Source organism: Salvelinus fontinalis, chromosome 19 (assembly GCF_029448725.1).
Source record: "Salvelinus fontinalis isolate EN_2023a chromosome 19, ASM2944872v1, whole genome shotgun sequence".
Classification (NCBI taxonomy): Eukaryota; Metazoa; Chordata; class Actinopteri; order Salmoniformes; family Salmonidae; genus Salvelinus; species Salvelinus fontinalis.
In genome coordinates this window covers 24,886,513-24,908,375 of record NC_074683.1, presented here as the reverse complement: position 1 = coordinate 24,908,375, position 21,863 = coordinate 24,886,513, and the positions used below count along the sequence as shown (strand labels likewise).

Genomic DNA, 21,863 nt, shown 5'->3' with positions numbered 1-21,863 from the left:
TTAGTTGACTAATTTAATCAGGAATAGTAAAAATACATGGATTGGCTGGGCGGTCCCGAGGAGAGGTTTGAAAACCCCTGCTCTAGTGTACAAATTAAGTAGAATATACAAAGACAGACTAACTATAGTCTACAAAACAAAACAACAACATATGCAGACTAGGTCAAAGTGGCTCCTACACTCTGGGAAAAATAAAGTTATTACATTTTATTCATTTGTTTTATTGTCAGGACCTGCTCCGAGGAAGTTCAAATACATTCACATTTTTCAATAAAATTTAAATTTACTATTACTAGGCGCCTACTGTATTTCACTGATGTTTGCACTACGCGTATGCCACCAGCAGGTTACAGAATATCCTAGTGGAAGACGTCATCTCATCCTAGATATGAATACAGACTCGCTGGCCGCCCGCCCCTTGTTATGTTACTTTACTCCCTCCGGAAGCGGAAGACTAGTTTTCTTCGTAAATGAAGTTCGGCAAAGTTTGTCAGATTCCAGTTCAACGGAGCTACTTTTCAACGCTTCAAACTCCTTTCCAACCCGCATCACAATGGTAAGTGTTGATGTTTTTATGGAAACAACATACGAGGATAACTCGAAATATGATGCCAAACGTTTACCGTGGCGCACTTTGCCTGATGCAATTCACATGGACCTCACTTGTCACTGATTTCAACCCTCAAGTAATTTTTGGGAAACAAATTTACGACTTTTATATCAACTGGAAATGTACATTGCAAATGGAAGTCACAAAACAATGTAATTACATAACATGTCGGCAGTGTAGGCTATGTCACGAATAGCTTTTAGAAAGGTAGTTTAGGATAAAAGGCAAAACACTTCAGGTGGGAGACTAACGTTACACTTTTTTTGTGCAAGACGTTTTGTGAGACCCGACGTGTTCCCAATATAGGCTTTCTTTTTCAGACATTGGAGGCTGAGACATCAGCGAAGTAGTCTACTGTTTTACAATTGTTAAGTCAATAGGCCTATCTCCTTTCCAATGTTCCTCGTCCCATACGCCCCCTCATGGGATACATTATGAACATGCAATGAGTAAACCTGCCTGGACTCCAACGTCGAGCAGAAATGAGCGTTTGAATCAGGAACGTTTCCTCTCACGACCTCTACAAGCTAGAATGTTGAATATAATTATATTTTAACATAACATATCATTTTATTAAACATTCTGACTTGTAGAGGTCGTGAGAGGGAACTTTCCTGATTCAAAAGCTAATTTCTGCCCGACATAGAATATAGCATTATATGCTATTCAATGTGGGCTTCCCAGGCAATGAGTAAACATAACTCGTATATATCATGCTTTAATTTCGCTGTGTATTTTGGTTGTGTTTAAATACTGTCCACATAACCTTTAAACAGGTTAGAAGTTGCAGTAACAATCCCTCTACTCATAGCCTGCTTTTCAATAACTTTATTTCCTACATGTTCTGTTCATGAATAGATGTGGGAGAGAAAAAAACTCTGCCAACAAACGTGTATATAAATAGCCAAATAATTTGCATAATATTGACCAACGAGAGAGCCTTAGATTCAGCACTTTCAGGTAAAGTAGGTAAAGCACTTTGTACATATTCTATTCGTACAGGAGAAACAGGACTTAGAATGTCTGGTATTCAGTGTTTTACAGGTTACTGTATATCTGAGTAACTTAGATATATATATCCTTGAAGTAACTTAGATGACATTTATGTTAATGTTGATGCCTGTATGAGGAAATGTTCACAAAAATGTTTTTACATGTTCAAGATAAACGCTTTGCTGTGTGTGGTGACGCACTGCCTTGAAAACCAGGAATTACGCTAAAGAGGTCTGTAGTCTCCTGAGAGGCCAGCCGAACACAGACAGTATTTGGGGCTATAGACAGGCCGTAGACAGAACTGGTGTCTGGCATTCTCTCCGGCGCTAACGTGCTTCTCTGAATACAGGTATTGCACAGGGGAGGTCTGTCATCTCTTCAGAGGCCAGCCTATACCATACAAATAATAATACATTTAATTTCTAGTGGCATTCTAATTTACTTTACATCACCACATTGTGATAAACCATTAAAATAGGCTTCAATGAATAAGGGCAAAAAACATTAACCAAGAATTAAAAGGTAGCTAGTGGTCTAGTACTTTACAAGATGCACAGAATAATAAAGGTGGAAACAAGGACTAACACAACAGAACTTGAAAGTAAGATATAGGACCAGCAATAGACATCAGTTGGTAGAGGTATATGCTAGCTATACAGTGGCTAGGGGCCCTTTAGTTTCTCCTGCTGTGTTAATATCTTACATATTAAACAGTAGGGCACAGACGTTCCTCCTTGAGCAAACTAGCTGCCTATCTGACTTGGGGTCACATGCTTCGTGTGTGGGTCACATGCTTCGTGTGTGTGTCCCAAATGCCACCCGATTCCCTACATAGTGCAATACTTCTGACCAGAGACATATGGGCCCTTGTCAAAAGTAGTGCACTATATAGGGAATAGGGTGGCCTTTGGGACGTGACCTGTGTTTTTCTTGATGACGTCATACAGGTGGGTGTGCCACACCTGTGCTGATAAGTGAGTGTTTGCAGAACTAACACAGGTGGATCCACCAAGTAGACTATCACAGGATGCGTGTCTGCATTGAGACCATTGACTACATTTTTACCAGACTTGTGAAAGTGTTGCCAGTAGCTTATATTTCTAAAACTACAGGAGAGAGTTAAGGAAAAAGAACAGACCGGCCTGCATGTCAGAAATACTCTGTTATTATTCTAGGAGAAGGCCCCTGACTGAATGACTCATGCTTGAAGAATTAGGGACATGTAAAATAAAACAACTCGCAAGCCTTTTAAAGACATTTCATGACTTTGATTTCAAAGGCATGCCATATTTTGATTGAATTATTAATGAATTATTCATGTGGTTTGTAATTTCCATGTAAAAAGATCCGTTAGCATCAACAAGTGAAGTTCATAGGAGCATTTAAAATTAGGTGTCAAGTCTATATTTTTGAGAAATGAAGGCATATATGCATTTTTCAAACATTCTCCATTAAAATTAGGAATAAGATTAGAAGAAGAAAAAAATTAGGAATAAGTAAACACTTTGATTTGTTGTCAAACAAATGGTAAAGGGGTTTACCTGAAAGTATTGGCCTCATTTGAGATTTGGTTCATTAAGAAATGCTAGCGGCCATGAAATGAATTCAAACGTGAGTTGGTTTCGGGTGTGGTTTGATGTGTGTTCGCAGTTTTTTTTTTTTTTTTTTTTATTTTTTTTTTACCTTTATTTAACTAGGCAAGTCAGTTAAGAACAAATTCTTATTTTCAATGACGGCCTAGGAACAGTGGGTTAACTGCCTGTTCAGGGGCAGAACGACAGATTTGTGCCTTGTCAGCTCGGGGATTTGAACTTGCAACCTTCCGGTTACTAGTCCAAGTTTTGAAGAGTTAGCCAAATTATTTTGCCAATTAGCTTCAGCCGTGGTGTGCAACCGTGGCGAAGGTGGTTTCACTTTGGATAGCATGATGATGATGTGGTCGGGGACAGTTTGCATCTTGAAACATGAATACTGACATGTCAAACAATTTGGGCTTGTGTCAACAGTGGACTAATGGGGGAAAAAATACCAAGACCTTGTGAGTGGATTTTTCCTTTAAGAGTTTCTGAAAAACGTGGTCACATACAAAAACTGATGGAGATTCTACAGCAATTCTGTTACCTAACTTTGCATCTGCACAGTTTTTCCAGTAAATGTGTTTTTGTAAAATGTTCAGTGTAAATTGTTAAAAGTAGACTAATCCTTGTTCATAGAGTTGTATGGTTTGTTCAACTTTGAAATCAATGTTTTTTGTTTGGCATATAAATGCAAAACATCGTTACCGTGGAATTGCCCTTTTGTACTTTAATAATTTATTTTGGCACAAAGCACAGCTGGTTCAGAACCAGAGCCATGATGTAGAATTACATAAGCTTTCAGCCTGGAAGCATTCCTGATGTTCAGAGTGGTACAGTACAAACCATATCGCGTAGCCTGGATTTCTTTACACAATCTGACTGAGTGATTACGACTCGTGTTAACCTTGTAGAGCAGGACTAGGGGGTTCGTTAGCACTTCATTAAAGAAATGACCAGGGCCCGGCTTCCTAAAAGCATCTTAAAACCTCTTAGTGCAGAAATCTCGTTACCGGGATCAAATTCGACAACATCCAGTGAAATCGGAGCACGCCAAATTAAAAATACAAAATCGTAATATTAAACATTCAGGAAAATACAAGTGTCTTACATCGTTTAAAAATGTAACTTCTTGTTAATCCAGCCTCTTTGTCAGATTTCAAAAAGGCTTTACGGCGAAAGCATACCATGTGATTGTCTGAGGATAGCGCCCCGTGTACAAAAGCATTACAAATATTTTCCAAACAAGCAGAAGCGTCACGAAAGTCAGATATAGCGATAAAATAAATCACTTACCTTTGCAGATCTTCCTCTGTTTGCAATCCCAAGGGTCCCAGCTACACATCAAATGGTCGTTTTGTTCGATAAAGTCCTTCTTTATATCCCAAAAAAGTCAGTTTAGTTGGGGCGCTTGATTCAGTAATCCACCTGTTTCCCTCGATCAAATTGCATACAAATGAATCCCAAAAGTTACCAATAAACTTCGTCCAAACAAGTCAAACAACGTTTCTAATCAATCCTCAGGTACCCTAATATGTAAATAAATGATACAATTTAAGACGGAGAATAGTATGTTCATTACCGTAGATAAATAATGAAGTGCGCGCCCTCATCCACGCACGCCACAATACTACAGTCAAAATGTGAGCCACCTAGAAAAACTACAAATTCTAGCTCATTTTTCAAAAAACAAGCCTAAAACTCTTTATAAAGACTAGTGGAAGCCCTAGGAACTGCAATCTGAGGTATTCCTTTGATTTTCTCATAAACAAGGATTTGGATGGGCAGACACCTCAATTTTTAAATTTTATTCCAGATGGATTCTCCTCTTGTTTTCGCCTGCCGTATCAGTTCTCTTATACTCACAGACATTATTTTAACAGGTTTAGAAACTTCAGAGTGTTTTCTATCCAATACTACCAATTATATGCATATCCTAGCTTCATCTGAAATACCGAATACTGCCACCGGCCCTCAAGAAGTTAAGGCTAAGTTCATTGTTAGAACCTTCGTAGGAACATCGTTAAATCTCTGCGCTGTTTCCCAAAACCATCATTATTGACGTTTAACTTGAAAACACTCATCTACAGCCTACCATAGACCACTCGTAGAACAGCTAACACGTGTTAGGTTCTTATATTTCAGAGTAAATAACTCACGGACACTAGAGAAGCTTTAACCACGTTTAATCTTTCCCAAAAGTTCTGTACAGCTGAAATCAGACCGTAAAACATTTCAGACATCACAGTTTATATGCATCCTACTTAAGACACTCCTCCTTACAGTTTATGGCTCCACGGGAAAGAAGGTAACCAGATACCAACCCTGATTACTGCCTTAAGGGGAACTGACCTCACCCATCACCTAATTCACAGATATCCATCTGTCTTCCCTATATCAATACATCACTCTCCTCCATCAAACACATTCCAAAGCCTTCTGTCTTTCTTCAGAGAACCATTAACTTCTAACACAACACCCAGTCTCTTTCATTTCCTATCATTCATTTACTACCTCAATGATCAAAGTTTAGCCGATTCCAACACACGGAACCCAAACCGGCTGCACGTGTGCTCCATCGTGCATAAATGTATTTTGTCCCCCCACACCAAATGCGATCACGACACACAGGTTAAAATATCAAAACAAACTCTGAACCAATTATATTAATTTGGGTACATGTCGAAAAGCATTAAATAATTATGGCAATTTAGCTAGCTAGCTTGCACTTGCTAGCCAATTTGTCCTATTTAGCTAGCTTGCTGTTGCTAGCTAATTTGTCCTGGCCTATAAACATTGAGTTATTTTACCTGAAATGCACAAGGTCCTCTACTCCAACAATTAATCCACACATAAAACGGTCAACCAAATCGTTTCTAGTCATCTCTCCTCCTTCCCGGCTTTTTCTTCTCTTGACTTTATATTGCGATTGGCAACTTTCATAAATTAGGTGCATTACCGCCACTGGCCTCGTTCGTCTTTCAGTCACACACGTGGGTATAACCAATGAGGAGATGGCACGTGGGTACCTGCTTCTATAATCCAATGAGGAAATGGGAGAGGCAGGACTTGCAGCGTGATCTGCGTCAGAAATAGAACTGCTTTCTATTTTATCCCTTGGCAAAGCAGACGCTCGTTGGCGCGCGCAATAATTGAATAATATAGATTTCTAAATGTATTTTGCAGCGCTCGCGCCGCGAGTGTAGTCAGCCTGTAAGTGTGTTGCTAGATGCTTTTTTTGCCCTGCCGTGCCACTTTATGCACAGAAATCTCAGCTAAACAGAATCACATGGCCTCTGTGACCGCCGATAACTTCAGAACAAAGTTGTCTGCAAATACAAACTTTCCAATGTCTTTGCAATTGATACAAACAAGCGACATATAAAAATAGAGACTGCATTAAAATATAAACAGTGGGCTCTATAGGGCTCTTTCAATCATATAGAAATACGTTTCATGTTCAGCCATTTGAGTTCTATTTTGCAACTTGTGGGCTACTGGCTGTATTTGTCTCACCATATTTCATGATGTGTAGCCTAATATATGTACGCATTTTTATTGGGTAAGCATTAGAATAAGCCGCCAGAATATTTGCAGCCGTATGCTGTAATATCTCTCTAGGAGCTGATCCATCCTTAGCATTGTGAAATAATTATAATGTTAAGGAAAGAGTTGAAAGGAGAAAGCTGATCCGAGAGCAGTGCTCTCTTTCTTTCGATCCTATCAGTGTTCACCCATGCGCCAACGACGCACTTAGCGACCATTCGGTCTCTGCATGGTGTTTTGGGAAACGCATGTTAAGTCTTCGGCCGTTGTAGGAAAGTTGCAGGGTTAAAACCTAAGCCTAAGTTCCATCACTATCGGGAAACCGGGCCCAGGTATTTAGAACTTATTTTGTACACACTAATAACCTATGAAGTATGTATGAATGGGCTATGGGGTTGTGATGTAAAGTTGACTGCTGGATCTGAATCTGATCCTGTCCTTTCACTCACACTGCTGTGAGAGAATGATCTCAGCCCGTGTGAAATGACCAATCTGTAAACCGATGTTTCAGGTCAGTCAGCACATGAACCAATGTACAAGACATTGTTATCAACATCACAGTTTGTTCTCCATGGTTTGTTTGTCTGGCCTGCTTCAGGTCCTTGTAGTCACGTAGCACAGAAACAACACTGCTGAAGGGTGCCGAGGGGAGGGGGGGGGGGGGGGTGACAGGGGCTTGTGTGTGTGTTTTCTCAGTGCAATCTGAAGGTCTTGGGGCTCTGCTATGTCTGGACACAGGAAATGAAGTTGGCCTGAGTCCCACAAACAGAATAGCTCCCATTTACTGTAACCATGAGAGGGGGAGGAGAGACGGGGTCAATACCAACGTGACATCTGGGGAGTAGTGTGGGTTGCTGGGGAGCTTTGTTTGTGATTTCCAGATGTACAAAACTTCAACCTTTCCGTGCTGTTGATTTCTTCCTGTCACGCTGTTCTTTGAGAGACTTTGAGGGAGAATCCTGAATCTTGTAATCATGTTTTTGTCATAATCATAATTGCGATTGCCAGTAAGCCTCTATTTTGATTCATCTAGCTAAGTATTTGCAGGTGTACTGTAGCAGGCTAAAGTCCTAAGCAGTGTGGTTTTGCCTTCTCATTCCCTTTTCATAACCAGGATTTTTTGCAGCCAGTATCAGCAAGACGTCGAACAGCCAAGGAGAAACCTAACGCCTTATTATTCAAAGCCATGTTTATTTGATGAAAATTATTCATGCAATCACTGTAAAATGTAGCCAGCACATCTCTTACAGTACTACCACAGAGTTTCTAAACCCAGAGGCGCAACCTCGTAAGACTTCCGGGAATGATTGCGAAATAGACCAAGCAGACCAGGCCGGGGGTTGGGATTGAAAATTAAAGTGCCAAATCTTCCATAGTTGTTCATTTTCTCTATCTAAAGGCGTAACCTTAATTCGAGCCAATGTCTTAAGTAGCTCAACGTGTTGTTACTCTAACCTCGTGAAAGTGACAAACTGACATGTTTTCATTTGTCAATAACAACTTTAACTGTTCATTCTCAGCTGTAATATGAAAAGTAAGCCACTAATGTAACAATCCTCTGCCAGGGTTATTGCATTGCTACAGCTCTCTTGCTCTCTCTACCTCTAATACCTCTGCCCATCTATCTCTCCTAGCCTCTTTATCGCTCCAAATGTTTGTTTTACACTAGTCAAACGGAAGCCCAGGGCAACGCTGACCTTGTTGGGTGTTAATGATTTACAATATGATAATGGTGCTGGACGGTACATGGTGTGTTGCTGTATTCTTGGCTGGTGGTATAGCTTTGCTGGCCAGACAGGCAAACAAGCGGACATGTGGACGGACATGTGTGCGGACAGGCAAACAGGCGGGCATGAGGAGAGGCAAACAGGCGGGCATGAGGAGAGGCAAACAGGCGGGCATGAGGAGAGGCAAACAGGCGGGCATGAGGAGAGGCAAACAGGCGGGCATGAGGAGAGGCAAACAGGCGGGCATGAGGAGAGGCAAACAGGCGGGCATGAGGAGAGGCAAACAGGCGGGCATGAGGAGAGGCAAACAGGCGGGCATGAGGAGAGGCAAACAGGCGGGCATGAGGAGAGGCAAACAGGCGGGCATGAGGAGAGGCAAACAGGCGGGCATGAGGAGAGGCAAACAGGCGGGCATGAGGAGAGGCAAACAGGCGGGCATGAGGAGAGGCAAACAGGCGGGCATGAGGAGAGGCAAACAGGCGGGCATGAGGAGAGGCAAACAGGCGGGCATGAGGAGAGGCAAACAGGCGGGCATGAGGAGAGGCAAACAGGCGGGCATGAGGAGAGGCAAACAGGCGGGCATGAGGGCGGACAGGCAAACAGGCGGGCATGAGGAGAGGCAAACAGGCGGGCATGAGGGCGGACAGGCAAACAGGCGGGCATGGGGGCGGACAGGCGGGCATGGGGAGAGGCAAACAGGCGGGAATGAGGGCGGACAGGCAAACAGGCGGGCATGGGGACGGACAGGCGGGCATGGGGACGGACAGGCGGGCATGGGGAGAGGCAAACAGGCGGGAATGAGGGCGGACAGGCAAACAGGCGGGCATGGGGACGGACAGGCGGGCATGGGGACGGACAGGCGGGCATGGTTACGGACAGGCGGGCATGGGGAGAGGCAAACAGGCGGGAATGCGGACATGTGGACGGACATGCGGGCGTGCGTGATGAGAGGCAAACAGGCGGGAATGCGGGCATGTGGACGGACAGGTGGGCATGCGGACAGGCAAACAGGTGGGCATGCGGACAGGCAGGCAGGCAAACAGGCGGACATGTGGACGGACAGGCGGACATGTGGACGGACAGGCGGGCATGCGGACATGTGGACAGGCAAACAGCAGATTGTGGAGCTGGTCACTTTGAATTCCAAGATGTTTTTCCGAGAAGCACTGTTAGCCTCATATGACTCGACTCCCTCTCCTCAATTGAGTCTCATGTCTGTCTGCAGGACTGGTCCAAGCTTTACAGTGAATTTGTGAGCATTAGGCAAAGCTCCCGAGATATGCATGTAGATCTAATTAATGGTAAGATTAAAGTGTGAGAGAAATGACAAAATCACTGAATTCTAATTAGGCCGAAGTCATAATGCTGTTTTGCCAGACAGTGATATGTGACCGTCTCATAGATGGCCTTTGTAGTTTTATGGTTATTCATGGGTCTTGTATGAAGCATGTGATCTGTAGATTAGGACTTGGCCCATAAAGTCTTAACTAGCCTAACCCCTGACCTCTGTCTTGCAAATGGTGAGTTGACTTTGCTTATAAAACATGTTATAAAGCCTGAAGATGGAGTAGGATAGCTCTAATAGTTTGTGTGTCCTTGTGTGTTGCTGGCTGGTGCATAGCAGAGCTCCCCTACCCCTGTTCTCCTGTTCTTGTCCCTATAACAGCATGTTCAGCATACAAAGTGTACCAGTGAGCAGTTACAATGAGGAAAGCAAACAGCCAGAGAGGAACTGAACAGTTTATTACAGTCCTCTCTTTTACCTGGTCATTAAGGCCTAGGGCCTAACTTCTAGCCTGCAGCTCATTGACAATCATATGACTGAAACTCATGCAAAGCTATGTTAAATGATTCTCATGGGTACTATATAACCACATGTTAATACAATGTTTTCACTAGTGTAATTACAGCATTATTACATCTGAAGGTATAAAAGCACTTTTAATGGTGCACTACTTTTGAGCAGGGCCCCAAATGTGTGTGCTATATAGGGATTATGGGTGCCATTTGGGATACATCCTTAGTGGTTACCTCCGGTCTGCTCGACTCTAGAAGGGGATCGAGGGTTAAAGTGACAGAAACACTCACAACCATTCTCACTCAAGCTCACTCTCAAGCTCACTCTCACTCGCTGGAGAGTGTTTCCGCCATGTCAGTCCTGGAGCCTCTTGAGGTCAAGCACAGTTTGATCTTCCTCAAAATTTATCCAAGATTTATCTTACCTTCACAATGCCACGACGACGCTTTGTTTAAATTGAAGCGGAAACGTAGGCCTAAGCTCTACCCTGTTGGAATGTGAGCTTCACTAAAATACCAAAATGCTGAAGGTTGCTATAAGCAATGGGTAAAAATGTTCCTAAATAAAGTGCAGTCTTTTACATATTTGAGTTATTTAGATGGAAATGTCAAAGTTATAATATTTAGTGAGCGTTTGAGACTCTTTGACTTAGGTGGATCATTCAGGTTTGTTCGGGATTTAGGCTAGTTGAGTCATCTCTCTCCTCTCAATTCAAGGGGCTTTATTGGCATGGGAAACATATGTTAACAATGCCAAAGCAAGTGAAGTATGTAATATACAAAAGTGAAATAAACAATAAAAATGAACAGTAAACATTACACTCTCAGAAGTTCCTAAAGAATAAAGACATTACAAATGTCAAATGTGTGTGTGTGTGTGTGTATATGTATATGTATATATATGTATATATATATATATATATATATATATATATATATATATACAGTGTATATACAGTGTATATACAATGTTTATGTATACCATCTCTCCATGCCGCTTTCCACACATACCTAGCCCCGCCCCCTGTCAAGGAGCACTTTTGTTGTTCCTCCACCACAAGACACTTCATGGTCAACAGAGCACATGCAACGTTGATGACAGCAATGTATTTTTTTCACTTTGCTTCTTAATATAAATCCACTAGCGTTCTATAATTACACTATTCATTTGTGTCTTACATCTGCGAACACCTAGTTTGTCTTTTCTTAGCAAGTTGGGCCTAAAGCTTGTTAGCCGCTAATGCTAATTTCTAGTTAGCTGGCTAGTTATCTAATAAATGCAATTAGCTATACAACCTGCTAATACCAGTGATAGTGTAGACCTAAATCAGCATTCAGCATATTGTTTGTGCAACAGTATTGTTTAAATCAAAGAGGAATACGCAAAGCATGAATATGTTAGCTACATGAAGTAGCTAAGAGAGAACATTAAATGTAGCCAGATATTAGAGGGTTCCCTAGGAAACACTTGTCAACAATTACCTCTGGCGTTTCCATTCGTTGGCATGTCAAACAACACTGTATTCAAAGTGCCCACTATTATATTCTAGCTATAGTATTTGAATAATTATTATATTTCCATGATTCCAACAGTTCACCCAAATGTTTTGGCTCTAAATCACAAGTCAAATCGCAATTGCAACATTTTGTTAAAAATAAGGCCTAGGTTGTTTGGCCTTATGGCGCAACCCTACGCAGCAGTGTGGAAATGATCTCAGTGCAGGAAGTAGCTGAAAATGCAGATTTCTTTGGGGGGGGGGGGGGGGGTTAAGTTTTTATTTGAAGAGTATAAAACAATCAGAATGGAGAAAGACCTATTGAAATCACAAAATGTATTTGTTGCCACCCTTGGGTCACGCACTACTCAGCAAATTTTTTATATTTTATTATTAAAAAAACAAAATACTGTCATACCATCCTATTATTATTTTAAATACCGTGATATATTTGGCCTATATTGCCCATCCCTATTTTATTCATTAGACCTTTTATGACCTCAAAGGGCATGTAAGTATTGGATTCTTCAGTACTTGCATCCACGTTTTATTACGATTTAATGTGCATTTTACACAAGTTGCAATGATGGTGCTGATGATGGCACTGTAAATATAATCCTCCACAACTTCAAATTAAGTGAATAAGGGTAGACAAATTACATTTCCCTTTCATTTGTCTCTGATTCCAGTGTCTGTGTGATTTCCAAACAAGGAACAGTGACAGCAACAGCTGGTCATCTTTGAGCGTTGGGTAATTTTAAATTTTTTGGCCTACGTCACAGGCTACCCAGAGACACACCCCATCCCTGTCATGTTATTGAGTTGGTAGTTTAGCTCTATATCTCCAGTCCTTAGTGCCTGTTGGTTTCAAATGGTCTTGGGGCTGGTTCCCTAGACTCCTTGGAGAACAAAGAGAAAGGCCACAGGAAGGTGACCCACCTCAGCCCTCCACTGAATCAGGTCGACGCCCTGCGCTACCCTGCTCTCTGAAACAATATCACAATAGAGAATGGAGGGTATTTGTGTCAGTCAGTGTGCTGCAGTGGTAGCCAACTGCCCAAGTTGGTAGCTAGCTAGACGCTTTTATCAGAAGAAAAGGTCAGGAGGCTGTGTGCGTGTGACGAAGCAGTAAGGCGGCTGGAGGCCGAGGTATTCTGTTACCGTTCTAGACAAAGCAGGTGCGGCTCAGAACCGATTCTCTCCATATAGTGCACTACTTTTGACCAGGGTCCATAGGGCTCTGGTCAAAAGTAGTTCACTGTGTGGGGAATAAAGTGTCATTTGGGATGCAGACTGCGTCATAATTGACCACAGAATGTGATGAACTTGATGAAAGAAGTTTGGCATAACGAAATGCCATTGTTTGCACAGATATAGCAGGCCTATTTTTCCAGAAGAAGTAGCCTATGTTCCTTATCATGTAACCTTTATTTTTAGGTCATTCTCATTTAGATCAATTTATTTCGTAAGATAGAGCTGTAGTAAGATTCGATACTGTGGTTGACCCATTTTGACCAGCCATTTGAACTCTGCTTAAGAAAACATCATAGTAGTGCTGCTGTGAAATTGTTTGTTTTAAAAGGTCATACATAACCGATAGATGGGAAAGAAGAAAAACAGCATAGTAGTTTGTCCCTAGAGGCAAGATCCTTGAGAAACTAGACAGAGAATTTTTATTTGCCGATAAAACACAATTTGTCTTCTTGCTTTAAAGTTAACCCCCCACCCCACCCCAGAGACATACACACACAACCCAAGGGGTTGGAAGCATGATTAAATAACTTGTAGGCCTACACTCCTGAGTTGTCCGTTAATCTCTGGATGTTCTTTCAGGATCTTTGCTCCTATGAGGACTTAACTGTTTACATGTTAACCTACTTGTTGGCTAAGTGGAGTTCTTACTAACAAGTGCTTTGTTTTGTCGGGACTTGGGAGTTGATGCTTGGATCGTGTTCATTATGGTTCACCGTAGCAAAACATTTTGCAATGGAACAGTTAAACAAATGTTTCTTAATGGACAAGTTCATAAATGTTTTTATTCTAATACATTGGAAAGATGCAGTGAAATGTGTTTTTGGTCAGCTGTACCTCGCTCCTGGAGCATATTAGGGTTGATTGCCTTGCTCAAAGACACAATACAGATTTTTCACATTGTCAGCTTGGGTATTCGAACCAACGACCTTTCAGTTACTTGTCCAACGCTCTAACCACCTGGCTACCTGCCGCCTATATTCAGTTAAGACCTCGCCGCTTCACTCAGTTTCGGCGCATTTCCTTTTGTGCCTACTGGACACAACCCTGGTCTGTCTGTGTGTGTCTGTATCCAACAGTGCGGTGTCTTTGTCTAACTTTGTTGCTGTTCAGCAGCTTGGGTGTTTGGGACGTGGGGGCTGTCACATCACGATGGGTGGATGGATGATGGGTCACATTTGGCCCATGATGTGGGAACTGAGACATCCTTAGTTCTGTTGAAAGGGGTCAGGGGGTAGAGGGGCTGATGTGTGTAGGGGGTGCAAACTGGGACCTAAATATAGATATCCTCTTTACAACATGTTTGGTCTTGAGGGGGTTTGATGTTAATAGGCGAGATAGCAGCAGAGTAGTGTTTATTCTGACCAAGCTGGACCAGCAGCAGAGTAGTGTTTATTCTGACCAAGCTGGGCCAGCAGCAGAGTAGTGTTTATTCTGACCAAGCTGGACCAGCAGCAGAGTAGTGTTTATTCTGACCAAGCTGGACCAGCAGCAGAGTAGTGTTTATTCTGACCAAGCTGGACCAGCAGCAGAGTAGTGTTTATTCTGACCAAGCTGGACCAGCAGCAGAGTAGTGTTTATTCTGACCAAGCTGGACCAGCAGCAGAGTAGTGTTTATTCTGACCAAGCTGGACCAGCAGCAGAGTAGTGTTTATTCTGACCAAGCTGGACCAGCAGCAGAGTAGTGTTTATTCTGACCAAGCTGGACCAGCAGCAGAGTAGTGTTTATTCTGACCAAGCTGGGCCAGCAGAGACGTGCTGTAGGATACATACATACACACACTTTTGTAGCACACTCCCACTGAACTCCAGCTGTTCTGTTCTCTATGTCCTTGACTTTCAGCTCCAGCCCAGGTGTTTACCATGGTCATTGTTGCTAAGCTAACGTTTCCCTTCTAGTCTCTCTGTGCTGTGCTTGGTTTGTCTGCCTTTCAGACAGGGAAAGTCTGTACTCTGTACAGCAATCCACTATTGTTCTGCAGTGTCAGCACTTTAAAAATATTTATAAGGAGGTAAGGACTGGAGATGACAGTTTCAAACGGCCTGGCCTAGCACACCCTGATACGAAATAGCTAGTATCTTTGCTCCAGGCAAGGGGTGTGTCCCAAATGGCACACTATTCCCTATATTATGCATTACCCATGGAGCTCTGGTCCAAAGTAGTGCACAATGTAGGGAATAGGGTGCCATTTGAGGGTTATCCAAGGCGTTGTTAGTCAGTTTGGGTGTCTGATCCGGTGGATAGGCCTATAAGTGCAAAGAGTGATTATCAACACAGTTGCTATAATAAAGCGACCCCTCACTACACTAATCCGTCTTGGCCTCTTTCCTTCTTTCTCACACTTGTTTATCCAACATCTTATCTGCATATGAGACTCTGCATCTGTGTATATTTGGGCTCAGAGATGATTTAAGCTGCTAGATTACTTCCTCTGTGTCTCAGGGTACGTACCAAATGGCCCCCTGTTCCCTATATAGTACACTATAGGGCCATGGTCATAATAGGTGCACTATATAGGGAATAAGGTGCCATTTGGGATGTAGGCACTGTCTCTTAGGCCAAAAATCAGGATCTGTCTTCAGGAAGCACAATGAATGAATGAATGCTGCTAGCCTGGGTTCTCTAACTGATTGTCCGTGTGTAGAACAGAACTGATTTGTTCAGAACAGAACGTAGCAAGGTAGGCCTTATGACATCCACAGCTGTACTGTTGTCGAGTAGTGTAGCAAGCCAGAGGAGAAGCACATCAGTCATGGCACTGACAGACAGTGGTGACCAATCCATCTCGCTCTCTCATTCTCTCATTCTCTTACACACACACCTATTCTTCCTGTCCCACTGAAGAGAATACCCTAAGAAAAATAAATGATGAGAGGTGGAAGAGTTGAGGGAAGACGGCTTTGTCATGTGCAGCACACAGTTGGGCTGACTGATCTGTCTGTTGCAGAGTCTCTCCTCCCTCTCTCCCATATCTCTCTCAATCTCTCATAGGCAGTGGAAGGAGTAGGCCTTTGCCCTCACTGAGTTGGGAGGCAGTTATTTAGATAAAGGGGAGCTTCCCCAATCCGTCTCCCCCAGCCTGTACCCATTTAAAGCAGAGTATGTAGCCTTGTACAGACATGATTGTTTAGTAAAGTGGATGTTTTTCCACAGGTCTAAAATGGAGTGGAGAGAGGAAGGCTGTGGGGTTGTGTTTACAGCTGAAGAACATCCCATTCCCTCCATTTCAAAGATGGACTGGAAACTGTCACTTTGCATATCATTACATTTTAGTCTTTTCGGTGCCTTGCTCAAGGACACATCGACAGATTTTTCAGTCTGCTCAGGGATTTTAACCAGCAACCTTTTGTTTACTTGCCCAACGCTTTTAACCACTCGGCTAACTGCCTCCCGTATACTGCCAAGTCGCCAACCAATGTTGAAGGCTATGTCTAGAACTTCACTATTATGGATTCAGTGTCAAGCCTTGGAAGAATGTGATATGATTGATTGGGATGTTTTGCTTGGGAACATTGACTAACATGGGGAGATACTTCCTCCAGAAGTAAAAGCTTCTCCCAAGTGGATGTGACACCTACTCCCGTTGCCTGCTGCACTGCTGCTTGGACTCCACCTGGCAAGCTGTTCACCATCTGCCGTGGTTGTCTCTACCCCCCCCCTCCCTCCCGAGCTTTCGCTCGCCCCCAGCACACAGGCACTGTTGGGGCGAGTGACTCTGAACTTACAATGGCTAGCCCCAAGTCGTTATATATTTAAAAATTGTATTGTGAATTTTGCTATTTTGCTATTTGCCTCACGTCTCCTGCATGCTTTGTTGACTATGAATTTTCTTTACCCAACCGTGGGACAGACTGTTTGTTCCCACACTCGACTCTGACAGTCTATTGGTTACGCTGACTTTGTCCTCCCATCCTATTCTAACAACCTTTGCCGGCTTTGTATTCATGTTACCTGATGAAATTGCTGTACAATATGATCTTGTTGTGATCTGATGCGCATTCAGATGTCATAAATTATCACTGCAGAGCTCTCCCTGTCTTATGGCGTGCCTCGATTGTATTACTGTTGATGTTATCTGGAAATGTGCATGTACACTCTGGCCCACCTACTGTTGCTAGCCCTTTTCTGACTTGTGCTCTGATATCTGCTTTACTGATTTCTGCTCTCGTAAATGCCTGGGTTTTCTGTACGTTAACACTAGAAGCTTATTACCTAAAATTGATCAATTTTAAAGTGTGGGTTCACAGCTCCAATCCAGATGTGTTGGTCATTACTGAGACATGGTTAAGGAAGAGTGTTTTGAATACTGATGTTAACCTTTCTGGTTATAACCTTGTCGACAAGGCAGATCTTCCAAAGGTGGGGGAGTGGCAATCTTTACCAAGGATCACCTTCAGTGCTTGGTTGTCTCCACCAAGTCTGTCCCCAAACAATTTGATTTGCTGGTTTTAAGTATTAAACTTTCAAATAGCTCTTTGTTGACTGTTGCTGGGTGCTATCGTCCTCCATCAGCACCGGCCTGTACCCTACCTGCCCTAAGCTCTCTCCTGGCACCTTACACTAAGTCTGAATTGGTCCTGCTAGGTGACTTAAACTGGGACATGTTTAAACCACCTGAACAAGTCCTTTAGCAATGGGACTTCCTAAATCTTTATCAGATTATTACCAATCCCACAAGGTATGACTGCAAACACCCAGAAAAGGATACTCTTCTTGATGTTATCTTCACAAATAATCCTGATAGGTATCAGTCTGGTGTTTTCTGTAATGACCTTAGTGATCACTGTTTTACAGCCTGTGTTCGTAATGGCTGCTCAGTGAAACGACCTGTCCTGATTTGTCATAGATAGTCTGCTAAAAAACCTTGAATGAGCAAGCATTCCTTCATGAACTGGCCTCTGTAAAATGGTATAGAATCAGCTTGATCCCCTCTGTCGAAGACGCTTGGCCCTTCTTTTTTGATATTTTCAGTGATATTGTTAACAAACACGCCCCCATAAAGAAAAAGATAATTAAAAACCGGTTCAGCCCCTGATTCGACCGTGATCTTGCACAGTTACGCCACCTCAAGAATTGCATTTGGCGAAAGGCTCAGCACACACATACTCAGGCTGACTGGCTCTAGTTCAGGCAAATGAGAAACAAGTGCACTAAAGCTATCCGGAAGGCCAAAGTTAGTTACTTCAAGGAGCAGTTCTCTCTCTGTGGGTCTAACCCCAAGAAGTTCTGGAAAACGGTTAAAAACCTGGCGAATAAAACCTCTTCACAGCTGCCCATGTCCCTTTATGTTGATGATGTGGTTGTTACTGACAAGAAGCACATTGCTTTGCTCTTTAATCACCACTTCATTAAGTCGGGATTCCTATTCGACTCAGCCATGCCTCCTTGCCCGTCCAATATTTCCTCATCTCCCACCCCTTCTAATGCGACGATCCCCGATACTTCTCCCTCTTTTTCCCTGCCCCGCTACAAAGTTTCTCCCCGCAGGCAGTCACTGAGTCCGAGGTGCTAAAGGAGCTCCTGAAACTTGACGTCAAAAAAAACAATCTGCGTCAGATGGTTTAGACCGTTTCTTCTTTAAGGTTGTTGCCCCTATCATCGCCAAGCCTATCTCTGACCTTTTTAACCTGTCTCTCCTTTCTGGGGAGGTTCCCATTGCTTGGATGGCAGCTATGGTAAATCCTTTAATTAACTTCTTATGGCTGCAGTGGCAGTATTGAGTAGCTTGGATGAAAGGTGCACAGAGGTGCCCATAGTAAACGGCCTGCTCCTCAGTGATAGTTGCTAATATATGCATATTATTATTAGTATTTGATAGTTTTAGAAACTTCAGAGTGTTTTCTGTTTGAATTATGTCTGAGTATAACAGAACTCATGTGGCAGGCAAAAACCTGAGAAAAAAAATCCAAACAGGAAGTGGAAATTCTGAGGCTGGTAGATTTTCAACCAAGCTCCCATTGAAATTACAGTGAGATATGGATGAGTTTTCACTTCCTATGGCTTCCACTAGATGTCAACAGTCTGTAGAACTTTGTCTGATGTCTCTATTGTGAAGGGGTGCCGAAGGAGACAGGAATGATTCACCACTGCCATGAGGTGACCATTCTTTCACCATGCGCCTTCACATAAGAGGGAGCTCCGTTCCATCGCTCATCTGAAGTCAATGTAATTCTCCGGTTGGGACGTTATTCAAGATGTATGTTAACCTGTTGAGGACAGAGGGCGCTGTTTTCACTTTGGGGGAAAATCGTGCCCAATTTAAACAGCCTCGTACTCAATTCTTGCTCGTACAATATGCATATTATTATTACTATTGGATAGAAAACACTCTAGTTTCTAAAACCGTTTGAATTATATCTGTGAGTAAAACAGAACTCATTTTGCTGTAAACTTCCTGACAGGAAGTGGAAAATCTGAAATAGATGCTCTGTTCTAGGCCCTGCCTATAAATGTCCTTGATATTTATTAGTATACATGCACTTCATACGTCTTCCACTAGATGTCGACAGGCAGTGAGAGAAGAAATGGAGTGTATAACTTGATCTGGGGTCGAATAAAAGCTCTTTGTATGACGTGTCACCAGTTTCCTGTTTTCTGGAGAGCGCGTGAAGGGACCTGGTTTTTCCTTCTGAAAAGCTGTCGTTATAGACGACTAATATCTCCGGCTTTGATTTTATACATGTGACAATATCATCGTAAAGTATGTTTTTTCAATATAGTTTTATTAGATTATTGAAATTTATTCGGGACGTTAGGCGTGTTGCGTTGTGTGCCTTTGTTCAGGAAGGAGAGCTTCGCGCTACTTTTCTAGCTTTCTGTGCTAATTGACTGGAGAAGAGGACATTCTAAATCCAAACAACGATTGTTCCCGACAAAGGACCCCTTGTACAACATTCTGATGGAAGATCGTCAAAAGTAGAACCCATTTTATGATGCTATTTCATATATCTGTCGAACATGTGAAATAGTCGTTTGCGCCCAGATTTTGGGTACTCTCTCGCTATAACTAAGCTGGATGTCGTAATGAAGTTATTTTTAGAATTCTAACACGGCGATTGCATTAAGAACTAGTGTATCTATCATTTCCTATACAACATGTATTTTCTAGTAACGTTTATGAATAGTTATTTTGTCAGAATAGTTGAGTCTTTAGCCTCCCGGGTGGCGCAGTGGTCTAGGGCACTGCATCGCAGTGCTAACTGCGCCACCAGAGTCTCTGGGTTCGCGCCCAGGCTCTGTCGCAGCCGGCCGCGACCGGGAGGTCCGTGGGGCGATGGACAATTGGGCTAGCGTCGTCCGGGTTAGGGAGGGTTTGGTCGGTAGGGATATCCTTGTCTCATCGCGCTCCAGCGACTCCTGTGGCGGGCCGGGCGCAGTGCGCGCTAACCAAGGGGGCCAGGTGCACGGTGTTTCCTCCGACACATTGGCTTCCGGCTGGCTTCCGGGTTGGAGGCACGCTGTGTTAAAGAAGCAGTGCGGCTTGGTTTGGTTGTGCTTCGGAGGACGCATTGGCTTTCGACCTTCGTCTCTCCCGAGCCCGTACGGGAGTTGTAGCGATGAGACAAGATAGTAATTACTAGCGATTGGATACCACGAAAATTGGGGAGAAAAGGGGATAAAATGTATTTAAAAATAAAAAATAAAAATAAAATGAATAGTTGAGTGTCATAAAAATATCCGCACATTCTGGGGAAAAGATGCTACCTTAGCACAATGTATAACCACTGATTTCAGCTCTAAATATGCACATTTTCAAACAAAACATAAGTGTATGTATAACCTGATGTTATAGGAATGTCATCTGTTGAAGGTTAGTGAAAATTAATATCTTTTGCTGGTTTATTCGTTATCGCTAACGTGCCTATTGCTATCGCTAACGTGCCTTGATGAATGAATGCGGTAGTGTGGTAGGCTATTGTAGTCAGCTAATATAATGCTATATTGTGTTTTTGCTGTAAAACACTTAAAAAATCGGAAATATTGGCTGGATTCACAAGATATTTGTCTTTAATTTGCTGTACACCATCGATTTTTCAGAAATGTTTTATGATGAGTATTTAGGTATTTGACGTTGGTGTCTGTAATTACTCAGGATGCTTCGGTGCTATTTCTGACGGTAGCTGTGATGGTAGCTGCAATGTAAAACTGATTTATACCTCAAATATGCACATTTTTCGAACAAAACATAGATTTATTGTATAACATGTTATAAGACTGTCATCTGATGAAGTTGGTTCTTGGTTATTTAGGTTGGCTTTGTGCATGCTACCTGTGCTGTGAAAAATGTCTGTCCTTTTTTGTATTTGGTGGTGAGCTAACATAAATATATGTGGTGTTTTCGCTGTAAAACATTTAAAAAATTGGACATGTTGACTGGATTCACAAGATGTATCTTTCATTTGCTGTATTGGACTTGTTAATGTGTGAAAGTTAAATATTTCTAAAAATTATCTTTTGAATTTCGCGCTCTGCCTTTTCAGTGGAATGTGGGAGGAGTTCCGCTAGCGGAACCCCGGTGCCAGACAGGTTAACAACATTCTAAAGATTGATTCAATACATCGTTTGACATGTATCTACGGACATTTACGGAACTTTTGGACATTTCGTCAGGTTTTAGTGAACGTGCTTTCCTGACGTTGGATTTGTATACCAAACACGCGACAAAAATAGCTATTTGGACTAGAGGTCGACCGATTTAATCGGAATGGCCGATTTCAAGTTTTCATAACAATCGGAAATCGGTATTTTTGGGCGCTGATTAGCCAAATGTATTTATTTATTATATATAAATATATATTTAAAAAATTGACCTTTATTTAACTAGGCAAGTCAGTTAAGAACACATTCTTATTTTCAATGACGGCCTAG

At 42.5% G+C, this 21,863-nt stretch overlaps 1 protein-coding gene across 1 annotated transcript in view; it reads left to right on the top strand.

The window, feature by feature from the left end:
* The first annotated feature begins 437 nt into the window (after positions 1–437).
* itprid2 (ITPR interacting domain containing 2) overlaps positions 438–21,863 on the top strand; it is a 54,155-nt gene continuing 32,729 nt past the window's right edge. Inside the window, exon 1 of the mRNA XM_055871129.1 lies at positions 438–556. The gene's annotated coding sequence lies outside the window, so the exon portion shown is untranslated. The remainder of the gene's footprint in view (positions 557–21,863) is intronic.